The sequence below is a fragment of the Otolemur garnettii genome, unplaced genomic scaffold, assembly GCF_000181295.1.
Source record: "Otolemur garnettii isolate 467f Iridium unplaced genomic scaffold, OtoGar3 scaffold00068, whole genome shotgun sequence".
NCBI classification, from domain to species: Eukaryota; Metazoa; Chordata; class Mammalia; order Primates; family Galagidae; genus Otolemur; species Otolemur garnettii.
In genome coordinates, this window is record NW_003852463.1 from 9,959,289 (window position 1) to 9,970,004 (window position 10,716).

Here is a 10,716-nt window from a genome sequence, read left to right on the forward strand (position 1 = left end):
GATATCCTCTTTAAGAAAACTAAAGACCCTACAGACACAATATCAAAGATCAGAACCACAAAGGATAAAATTGATAGGCATGATCAGATAAAAATTCTTTTCATTTTCTGGTCAAAGATATTAAATATTAAAATATAATCCACAAATGAGAGAAATCATTGCAACATTTGACAAGAAATAGGTTTATGTCATTAAATCTTCACATAATAAGGAAAAGGCAAACCACCAGAAAAGTAAGCAAATGAGACAAAAGGAGGAAAATGAAGGGGAAGTGTATGAATTTATAAATAACATCCAACTTTATTAATCAAGAAACACAAATTAAGGTGCGGCGCCTGTGGCTCAAGCGGCTAAGGCCCCAGCCACATACACCTAAGGTGGCGGGGTCGAATCCAGTCCAGGCCACCAAACAACAATGATGGCTGCAACCAAAAAAAAAAAAAAAATCCAGGTGTTGTGGCAGGCGCCTGTGGTCCCAGCTACTTGGGAGGCAGAGGCAGGAGACTCACTTGAGCCCAGGAGTTGGAGGTTGCTGTGAGCTGTAATGCCACGGCACTCTACCCAGGGGGACAGCTTGAGGCTCTGTCTCAAAAAAATAAAAAAAGAAAAGAAAAGAAACACAAATTAAAACAGTATTTTTTCAATCAGATAAGACTTTTATAATAAGTAGAAATGTTCTCCCATACCATTGATTAAAATATAATTCAACACGATGCCTCTGCAAAGAAATTTGGAAAATACAATTCCAAATTTGAGTCAAATTTTTAAGGTTTTAATAATTCCCTTTGACTAAGCAATTACTTCTAGCACCAATCCTCTCAATTCTATATTCTGATCCTCTTTTCAGGTCACAAATGTGAGGACTGGGCTTTCGTGCTCATGTGTGACGTATGTCTCCCTCAAATCTTGTTATGATGCTGGCACATTACCTATCTGACATGGAAGGGAAAAAGACTATTCCAGGAATGAATGGGGCAAAGACATAAACAGCATTTATAATAGCGAAAAATTAGAAAATACCTAAATATTCAAAACTAGGGAATTATTTAATACATTATGATAAGCTGAGCAATGGAATACCTGTAACTACTTAGACAAGTGTGGTGTCTGGAACATGAGATAGAGAACTATTCAGGATGTGTTCTTAGAGAAGAAAAGGAGTCACCAGCAGGATATACAGAATGATCCCATTTTTGTGAGACAGACACGTAAGATAGGTTCGAGAGATAGATGATAGATGCAGAGAGAATGAACCAGACACGCTGCATCCTGCAGGCAGAGAAGACGCTCCTGCTCCATATTCTTCATCTCAAGGAGGAGGAATGACTTATCTGACTGCCAGATCTGGGAAGAATAAACAAGGCTTCCTGGGCACGCTCTTCCCTCCTCACTCCTGAGAGTGACCTGGCTGTAGGGAGCACATGGTCCCCATTGCTCCTCCAGGTCCAGAGGCCCCAGGCCTGGTGGGCCGTGGCTGTCTAATTCTGGATGTCAGTCTGTAGCTCCACGTGGCTCGCACGCTAAATTACACCTGCAAGTTTCCTTTTTTCAGTAATAGAGAAGGTTCCCTGGCCTCTATTTGTATTCTGGGCCAGATTTCTCTGTTTTGGACCCGAGTGGGGAAGTAGGGTGAAATTTACTGTGTCTCCTCAGAAACCCCAAAGTGTATCTATCGGTCAGGGCTTGGGGTGAAAAGCAGTGAACCCTTACTTGGTGAACTGAGACAAAGAATTTATTACAAGGAATAGAGGCTGAGCATGTGCTCCTGTAAGCACAGCACTTTGGGAGGCCAAGCTCAGGAGTCACTTGAGCCCAGGGGTTCGTGACCAGCCCCAGCAACACAGCAAGACTCTGTCTCTACAAAAAAATTATTCAGAGGCAGTGTCCACCCCCAGTCCCAACCACAGTGGGTGGGTAAGTGAAAGCCAGGGGAGTGGGGAAGTGCCCTCCCCTCTCTTCTAGTGAAGAGAATTTCACATGACACCGGGCTCCTGAGGGGGTCAACCAGTTGCCTGCAGCTATGGTCAAATCAATACACTCTTCTTTTGAGGGTCTCCTGCCCTGCCTCAGGTCCCTGCCCTGCCTCAGGTCCCTGCCCTGCCTCAGGTCCCTGCCCCTCGCTCCAGCTTTTTCTCGGGATCTGCTTTCTGGCAAACCCACTGCGCTCAGAATATCTCTAGGTGGCTCGTTACCATGATTGGTTCTTCTTTTTCTCCCTTTCCCTTCTCTCTATTTTCTACTTATTTTTACAATGAACACATCCTAATCCCATGATTTTTAAGACTTTTTTCCCCCCAAGCCTCTCATCGCATTTTCATAACCTTCATTATGAAAGTAACATGGAATTAAGGTTGGGGGAAAGCACGGGGATGTGACAATAAAGATTGCTTAAAATAAATCTATATCCAACTCAGGGTCCTCGCAGGAAGCAGGGAGCAGATAGGAGGGGAGCAGGAGATGAGTTATTCTTCCTGGTTATTTCTGGATGTTTTACAGCCAGCTGTGAGGCTGGTTTCTCAGAAAAGGGAGACTCCCGCAGTGGAAGAAAAGGGGGGAGACAGAGAGGAAGGGAGGGAGGCAGGGAGGAAGGGCACCAGGCCTTCCTTTGTTCTCCCTGGATGCCTGAGATGAGAGGAGGAGGGCGGCCCCTTCTGTCTCCTTCTGTCAGCAGAGGTGTTAACTGGTTGGCAGGCCCAGGTGAAAGGCAGACTCAGAGGGGAGCGGAGGGGGAGGCCGAGGAGGACAAGCCAGGTGTGAAGGCCCCTCACAGAGCTGGGGCGAGCCTGGTTACTGTGGCTCAGACCACAAGGTACTGAGCTACACCCTCCTGTGTGAAGGGGCAAGAACACGCCTCAGGGTGTCTGGTAATTAAAAAGCTCTGCTGAAGAGAGGGGAAAGCCCACCACAGTGTTTCAGCGCCTGTCTGCTGCCTGAGACCAGAGCAGTAGATCCTGGATCTGGACATCTACCCTTCCTCCCATGGCAGCGTGGCTGGGAGACAGAGCACACCCATGCCAGGGCTGGCCAGAGGAGTAGGCAGCGTGGAGAATCAGTGGGGTGTCCCACAATTTGATGACAAGATCACCTCTGAAAAGAGCAGGTAAAATCTCATAAATCAGCACAAAATGATGAGAGAAGCCACCAGAACCCTGGCTCCTAAATCCAATCACATCTCTTAAGGCATAACTCACATGAACGGCTTTTTATTTTAATTCTCACTAATTAATTAACTAATTAATTTTAAACTTATGGTTTAAATTTTTAAAAAAACCCTGTAATCCTAGCACTCTGAGAGGCCAAGGCTTGAGCTCAGGAGTTTGAGGCCAGCCTCAACAAGAGTGAGACCCCTATCTATACTAAAAGTAGGAAAATTAACCAAGCAAGGTGGCAGGCACCTGTAGTCCCAGCTACTTGGGAGGCTGAGGGAGGAGGATCACTTGAGCCTAGGAGTTGAAGGTTGCTGGGAGGTATGATGCCACAGCATTCTACCCAGGATGACGGAGTGAGTCTCTGTCTCAAAAAAAAAATTACAATCTTACCCATTTTCCAGTGCAGGAATCAGTATTAACCATGAGTACATTGCTGTGCAACACAGCTCCATGACTTTTTCAACTTGAAAAACTGGAACTTGACATCCCTTGAAAACATCTCCCCCTTTCCTCCTTCTCACAGCCCCTGGCAACTACCATTCTACTTTCTGTGTCTCAAATTCGGCTACTTTACACACCATATATAAGTGGAATCGGTGGAATCGTGCAGTGTCTGTGTTGCTGTGACTGGCTTATCGCCCTTAGCACAAAGTTCTCTAGGTTCATCTATGTTGTAGCACGCCACAGAATTTCCTTTTTTAAGGCTGAATCATATTCCATTGTAAGAATAATGGACAGTTTTGCTACACCATTTTACTGGGGAAGGATGAAAAGGAATGGAATTGTGAAAATCCAACTACATATTTTCCCACCCACAGAAAAAGAGACGTTGCCTCTGGCTAGCTCAGATATCTAAGGTGTGGGTCATTCATGTGTCATAGATTCATTTACATATTGAGTACATACCAGTCTTGTCCCAGTATCCCAGATGCATGAAAGAAAACAGACTGAGTCCCTGCCTTCACTGTACTTCCAGGCCAGTGGGGGCCACATACCAATGAGCCCCCAAATGTCCAGCCAAATGCCACAGAAAGAAGAGTACAGGGTGTGGAGGGGAGACAAGGAGAAAACCACCCCTGGGTTTGTGGGAGAGAGTGGGGTGGGGTTCCCCAGGCAATGAGCGAGGGACAAGCATTGGAAAGGGAGCCACTGTGGGTACAAAACTCCAGAAGAGCCAAGAGAACGAAGCCTGTTGATGTAACAGGAAGGACACAGTACCACCTACAAGGTATCCTTGCCAGAAGAACTTGAATCCAATTAGATCTCTAGGCCAGAGTTTCTCAACCTCAGCAATATAGACATTTGGATCAGATAATTCTTTGTTACAGAGGGGAGAGTTCTCTCCTGAATATTGTAGGGTGCTTAGAAGCATCCTTGGCCTCTACCCGCTAGACGCCAATAGCACTCACCCAGTGGTCACAACCAAAAATGTCTCCAGATATTGCTGTATCTTCATTCAGGAGCAAAATTGCCACCCTGCCTCACTCCCATCCTCCCACTAAAAACCACCGTTGTACCTGAAAAGTTTAGAGCAAGGGTGTCCGACCTCTACCCACAGACCACATGCTGATTTTTTTTTTTTTTTGACTTGTCTGTGGGATAGGATGCCACAAAAAGTATGCATGGAAGGACTTTTTTTGGCAAATCAGCTTGTGTTAGTGTTTGTTTATTTAATGTGTGACCCAAGACAACTCTTATTCTTCTTGTGCACAGCAGAGAAAAAAGAAAGTTAGACACCCTTGATTTAGAGGTGGTAGGGGCTTCAGGACTGGTTTAGTAAGGGCTCTGACTCTGTTTCTCTGCCTTTCTTTCAGCAGTTGACCTCTCTCAGGTGTCAGCATTATCCCAAATTGGGCTTTGTTCAAGGTATCAATGTAGCTGCTGTAGCTCCAGACCTCACAGCCACGTAGACTGACCAGAGAAACAGAGTTTCTCCCTGACATCCACCTCCATGAGCAAGGGCCCGACTTCACTCCAATGGAGCTAACTTAAATCCTATCTTTTTTTTCTAACCCAAACAATCACTCTTGTCAGGGAAAACACACAAACTGGCTTGAGCTCACATTAGGTGTCTATCCCTGAATAAATACATTCATTTTATTTTTAAAATACTGAATGCTTATTATTATAGCCATCTGTGTATCCTTACAGCATATTCCTTTTTTAAGTTGGTCTGTTACTTGCCATTAACAAAAAGGACAGGATTGCACTATGTTGCTCAGGCTGGTCTCAAACTCTTGGCCTCAAATGATCCCCCCACCTCAGCCTTCCATGGTGCTAGGATTACAGATATAAGCCACCAGCCTTGCCTATACTTTTACTCATTAGGATCCAGTCACTAAGTCTAGCCCACACTTAGAGGGAAGACATACATCATCTTTAAGGGAGAAATATTAATTGGGAACATATATTTTTATTGTGAACATATTTTAAACCACAATAATCTCACATCTTTCTTTCTTTCCCAAGAAAGCATTCCCTCCATCTGGTCCACAGGACATGCTCACACATCCCTGTGCCCTACAAAATTAGGGTATGGGGGCCCACTCACTTGGGCACTACCCAAAGCCAGACATTGTTCTTTGGCCCCCTAGGTTTCCAGGTAGGAGTCCACACTCTACTGTAAGTCAGCACTAATGCTGTGTCTTCCCCCAGGAAAGCATTTTTCAAAGTTCTAATGGGCTCAAGCTTGGGGTTAGAAGTGAGCATGTCCCACCCTCACTGTACAGGGAAGTTGGGGGTCTCAGAGCACAGCAATAACTCTCTCCAAAGAAATCTCTTCAAGTCTTGACCTTTTTGTTTCTCTCTTCTCTGGTTATTTTTTCAAGGATGTCTGAAGGTCAAGGAGTAGGTCCCCAGAGATGTCCTTTGGAAGTCTGCAAATGAGAGATTGTCTTTCACTCACTTTGCCAGGAAAAGTCTCATTCTAGCATCTTTTACACTAGTTTGGGAAAGGATTTACTGCAGGGTAAAGCACACATCACACGCCAGAAAAGGAGACTGCATATGCACAAGTCATGGGGGCAAGATTGGCTCTTGGATTTAAAGAAATAATAGAAAGTTAGATACTCACTATGCACCATATGCAGAAAAATTAATTCCAGATACGTTAAGCCAAAAGGACTGTCCGGAAAGTATGCAGCCATTGTTAATACTATTTTCCCGTTAACATGGCTGGATAATTTCCTGATAGCCCTCATTTATTTAAAAAGAAACAATTTTAAAACTTGAGAAGTTTGAAGTAGATACTTGACTGATTTTAAAATAACAGAGAACTTTCTAAGCCTAAAGATAAAGGGTGAGCACACAGAGGAAAAGCTAATAGATTTAACATTTCCTTTTAATAAAAACACTTAGTAGACATTAGGGTTGGGTGCAGTGACTTATGCCTGTAATCCTGGACCAGCCTAGGAGGAACATGTGAGACCAGCCTGGGTAATATAACGAGACCCTCCTACAAAAAATTAAAACCTGCAGTCCCAGGCACTTGGGAGGCTGAGGCAGAAGAATCACTTTAGCCCCAGAATGCCATTATAGCAGAGAGCTATAAAGATGCCACTCCTAGGCAAAAAAGCAAGACCATCTTCAAAAAAAAAAAAAAACACACATACCTAGTAGACATTGATAACCTGCTGCTATACTGAATATCAGAAAGTCCTCTCCTGGGATCAAAGGTGGTAAAGACCCCAAGATCTCAACCAGCTTTATACAATAGACCGAGAAACTTCTTCCTATAAGATTTCATAAATCATTTCGAATTGAACTCAGCATAACTCTAAACTCTGCGGTGACACTGCTGCTTTATATCATATGAAAATCATATTTCTGATTAATATTCTGAGTGTCTGCTATACTTTTTATTCATTCATTTCACAAAAGCTATTATGAGCCCACACTCTGCCCAGCACAGTTTTAGGCTCTTGGAATCCAGTTGTGAACCAGATCATGGTCCAACTCTGTAGATTTTACTTTCTTTAGAGGGAGAGGGCCAGAAATTATTCGTATTGTGAGAAATTGTATTATATGTGACCTCATATTTTTACAATCCAGAATTATTTTCATTGAGCTCTGTTTTCTCCATTAAGCCGTACTTCTCAATCTTGGCTACACTTTGGACTAATCTGGAGAGTTTTCAAAAATACTGCTATGTGGGTCTCACTCCCAGTGATTCCAACATAATTTTTCTGGGATGAAGGCTGGGCATTAACTTTTTTTTTTAATCTCTTCAAGTGATTCTAATGTTTGGCCAGATTAAGAATTACTAAAAAGGATATATTAAAAAAACTACCACTGGATGTCGCTGTCCCCAAAGGTTTGAGGAGAAGCAGGCCTCAAGAAGTCAATGGCTAAATCCTTACATAATTAAAAAGACTTCATGTTGCCATATTTGGGATCCAAGGAAATGCCCAACAAAAAATATTCCTCCTAGCCTAAACAAGAAAGAGACCCTGTCTCTACTTAAAAAAAAAAAAAAAAACAGGAAAACTAGCCAGTTTCTGTGGTGGGCACCTGTAGTCCCAGTTATACAGGAGGCTGAGGCAAGAAAATAGCTTGAATCCGGGAGCTTGAGGTTGCTGTGAGCTCTGATGACACCACTGCACTCTACCCGGGGCAACACAGTGAGACTCTAAAAATATATATATACACATATTCCTCAATTTCTCTTTGGCCTGAATGAAGCAAGTCACACAAAACCCAAATGTGTGTGTTAGCTGACTAGGGCTCCTGTACCAAAACACTACAGGCTGAGCACTTAACACAAATCCAAGATGACAGTGATGGCAGGGTTGCTGTCTCCTGCCGCCTCACTTTTGCTTTGAAGCCATCTTCTCAAGTCTTCTACATGCCCGTCCCTCAATCTGTGTTGTTCACATCTTAATCTCTTTTTATAAAGAAATGAGTTTTTTCTTTTTGTTTTTTGTAGAGACAGAGTCTCACTCTCTCACCCTCAACAGAGTGCTGTGGCATCACAGCTCACAGCAAACTCCAACTCCTGGACTTAGGTGATTCTCTTGTCTCAGCCTCCCAAGTAGCTGGGACTACAGGCGCCCACCACAACGCCCAGCTATTTTTTTGTTGCAATTTGGCCGGGCCGGGGCCAGGTTTGAACCTGCCACTCTCAGTATATGGGGCTGGCACCCTACTCACTAAGCCACAGGCACCGCCCGAAGAAACCCGCGTTTTTGATTGGGACTCACCCTCACAACCTCACTGTAACTTAATTACCTCTTTAAAAGCCCTATCTCCATGGCCTGCCTCAGTGGCTCATGCCTGTAATCCTAGCCTTTGGGAGCCTGAGGTGGGTTAATTTCTTGAGCTCTAGAGTTTGAGACCAGCCCAAGCAAGAGCAAGACCCTGTTTCTACAAAAAATAGAAAAGTTCTCTGGATGTCATGCAGATGCCTGGAGTCTCAGCTACTCAGGAGGCTGAGGTAGGAGGATCTCTTGAGCTCAGGAGTTTGAAGATGATGTGAGCTAGGCTGAATCCAAGGCACTCTAGTCTGGGCAATGGAGTGAAACTCCATCTCAAAAAAAATAAAATAAAAAGCCCTATCTGTAAATACAGTCACCTTCTGAGGTACTGGAGGAGGCTTCAACATATAAATTGGAGAGGGGAGGACACAATTCACAGCATAACACAAAGAAATAAAAGAAATTAAAAACAAAAGCAATCCAGCTGATAAGTGTCCCAGCCATCCACAAGTCTAAAAATTTTGCAGGTGGTGACTATACAGAGAATAATTAAATTTTTTTTCAAAAGTAACACCTATTATTCAGTGCTTGTTTTCTTTTCTTCTCTTTTTTTGGCCAGGGCTGGGTTTGAACACGCCACCTCTGGTATATGGGGCCAGCACCCTACTCCTTTGAGCCACAGGCACCACCCTTCCTTTCTTTTATTAAATCATAGCTATGTACATGAACGCAACCATAGGGTACAATGTGCTGGGTTTATATACCATTTGAAATATTTTCATCAAACTGCTTAACATAGCCTTTGCATTTTCTTGGGGGGGTAGGGGGGAATGCCTATGCTTGCTTGTCAGGGTGTCTGAAAATTCTGCCACCAAAGTCCCTCTTTAAGAGCCTTTTGGAGACTCACTCTCTCCTCCGGGTCAAGTACAATGTTGCCTAGGAGGCATGACTCATAGGTAATATGCTAGCACACACTTTGTGTCTGGGGAAAGCTTCCCTGTGCCTTCAACACTAAGAGAAGCCTCTAGAATCACACCATGCAATACAGTATCCACTACATAGTAATGGCTGTTCAAATCTAAATTAGCCAAAATTAGGACTTCGACAAACAATGAAGTCTAACATCCCATCTCTTGCCCTCCTCACTATTCCTGGGCAACCTCCAACCCCATCCATGTACAGGGTGCTGGTCACAGCTATCCAGAGGCACAGCAGAGAGGAACTGTGGAAGCCAGCAATCAGACCTCAGTGCTGAGAGTCGACTCAGCCTCCAGGACTCAATTTTTAAAACCTGTCTGCAAGGCTCAGCTCCCATAGCATAGTGGTTATGGTGCCAGCCACATACACTCAGGGTATCAGGTTCAAACCCAGCCCAGGCCAGCTAAACAACAATGACAACTGCAACAACAACAGAAAAATAACCGGGCATCATGGCAGATGCCTATAGTCCCAGGTACTTGGGAGGCTAATGCAAAAGAATTGTTTAAGCCCAAGAGTTTGAGGTTGCTGTGAGTTGTGACTTCCCAGCACTCTACTGAGGGTAACAGTGAGACTCTGTCTCAAAAAAAAAAAAGAAAAAAAGCACTGAATAATAGGTGTGACTTTTGAAAAAAAAATAATTATTCTCTGCCATTTCTCAATTTGCGTTGTTCTTGGAGATGAACCGTTTATGACCTCACTGAGAGTTTGGAGTGGGTTGAGCACAATCAAAGCAGCCTAGCAAGAAGGGAACTCCTGTGAGGAGAAGCGCCCACCCACAAATCCCAGACCCACTTCTCTTTTACATCCTGATCCACATAGCTTTGAAGAGCCTGAACCAAGACCCCAGAAAGCTCAGGTTCCCCTTCAAGTCAGAGCTGAGAAAGCTTCAGTCCAAGACCGTTGCTGCAGACACACGTCCAGACCAGCACCAAACATGCCCGTCTGTTGGCAGAACGAAAAAACACCTTCCACAGGTGCCAAAATCTGTCTGCACACTCAGCCCAGGAGGGATTCTGGCGTCAGCAGAAGTTACCTTGAGCCCTTCAGTAAGGATTTGCTCAGAAGAGAAGGCATCACACACCAAAAGCCAACCAAAATAGCTTCAGGACACCCTGAGCAAAAGCAACATTTTCAAGAGCTGTTTCTGGCAGGAATGTGTCTAAATTGCCACCAAAAAAAAAAAAAAAAAAATGCAGTGACAGTAATTCCCCACTGATTCAAAAACACCAACAATGCAGCAAGCTAACTGGAACTTCAAGCTGCCACATGCTACAATGAGCGAGTGGGGAAATTAAACACCTTTCACAAAATCTAAACCAAGCCAAACAATGCCTCTTCTAGGCAACTCACACACACACACACACACACACACACACACACACACACACACACAC

The 10,716-nt window shown here is 44.1% G+C and overlaps 1 non-coding gene across 1 annotated transcript; it reads left to right on the forward strand.

The window, feature by feature from the left end:
- Nucleotides 1-834: 834 nt before the first annotated feature.
- On the forward strand, nt 835-939 carry LOC111726517. The gene has a single exon (XR_002774279.1). It is a non-coding gene; the product is annotated as a small nucleolar RNA U13 (small nucleolar RNA).
- Nucleotides 940-10,716: the final 9,777 nt, after the last annotated feature.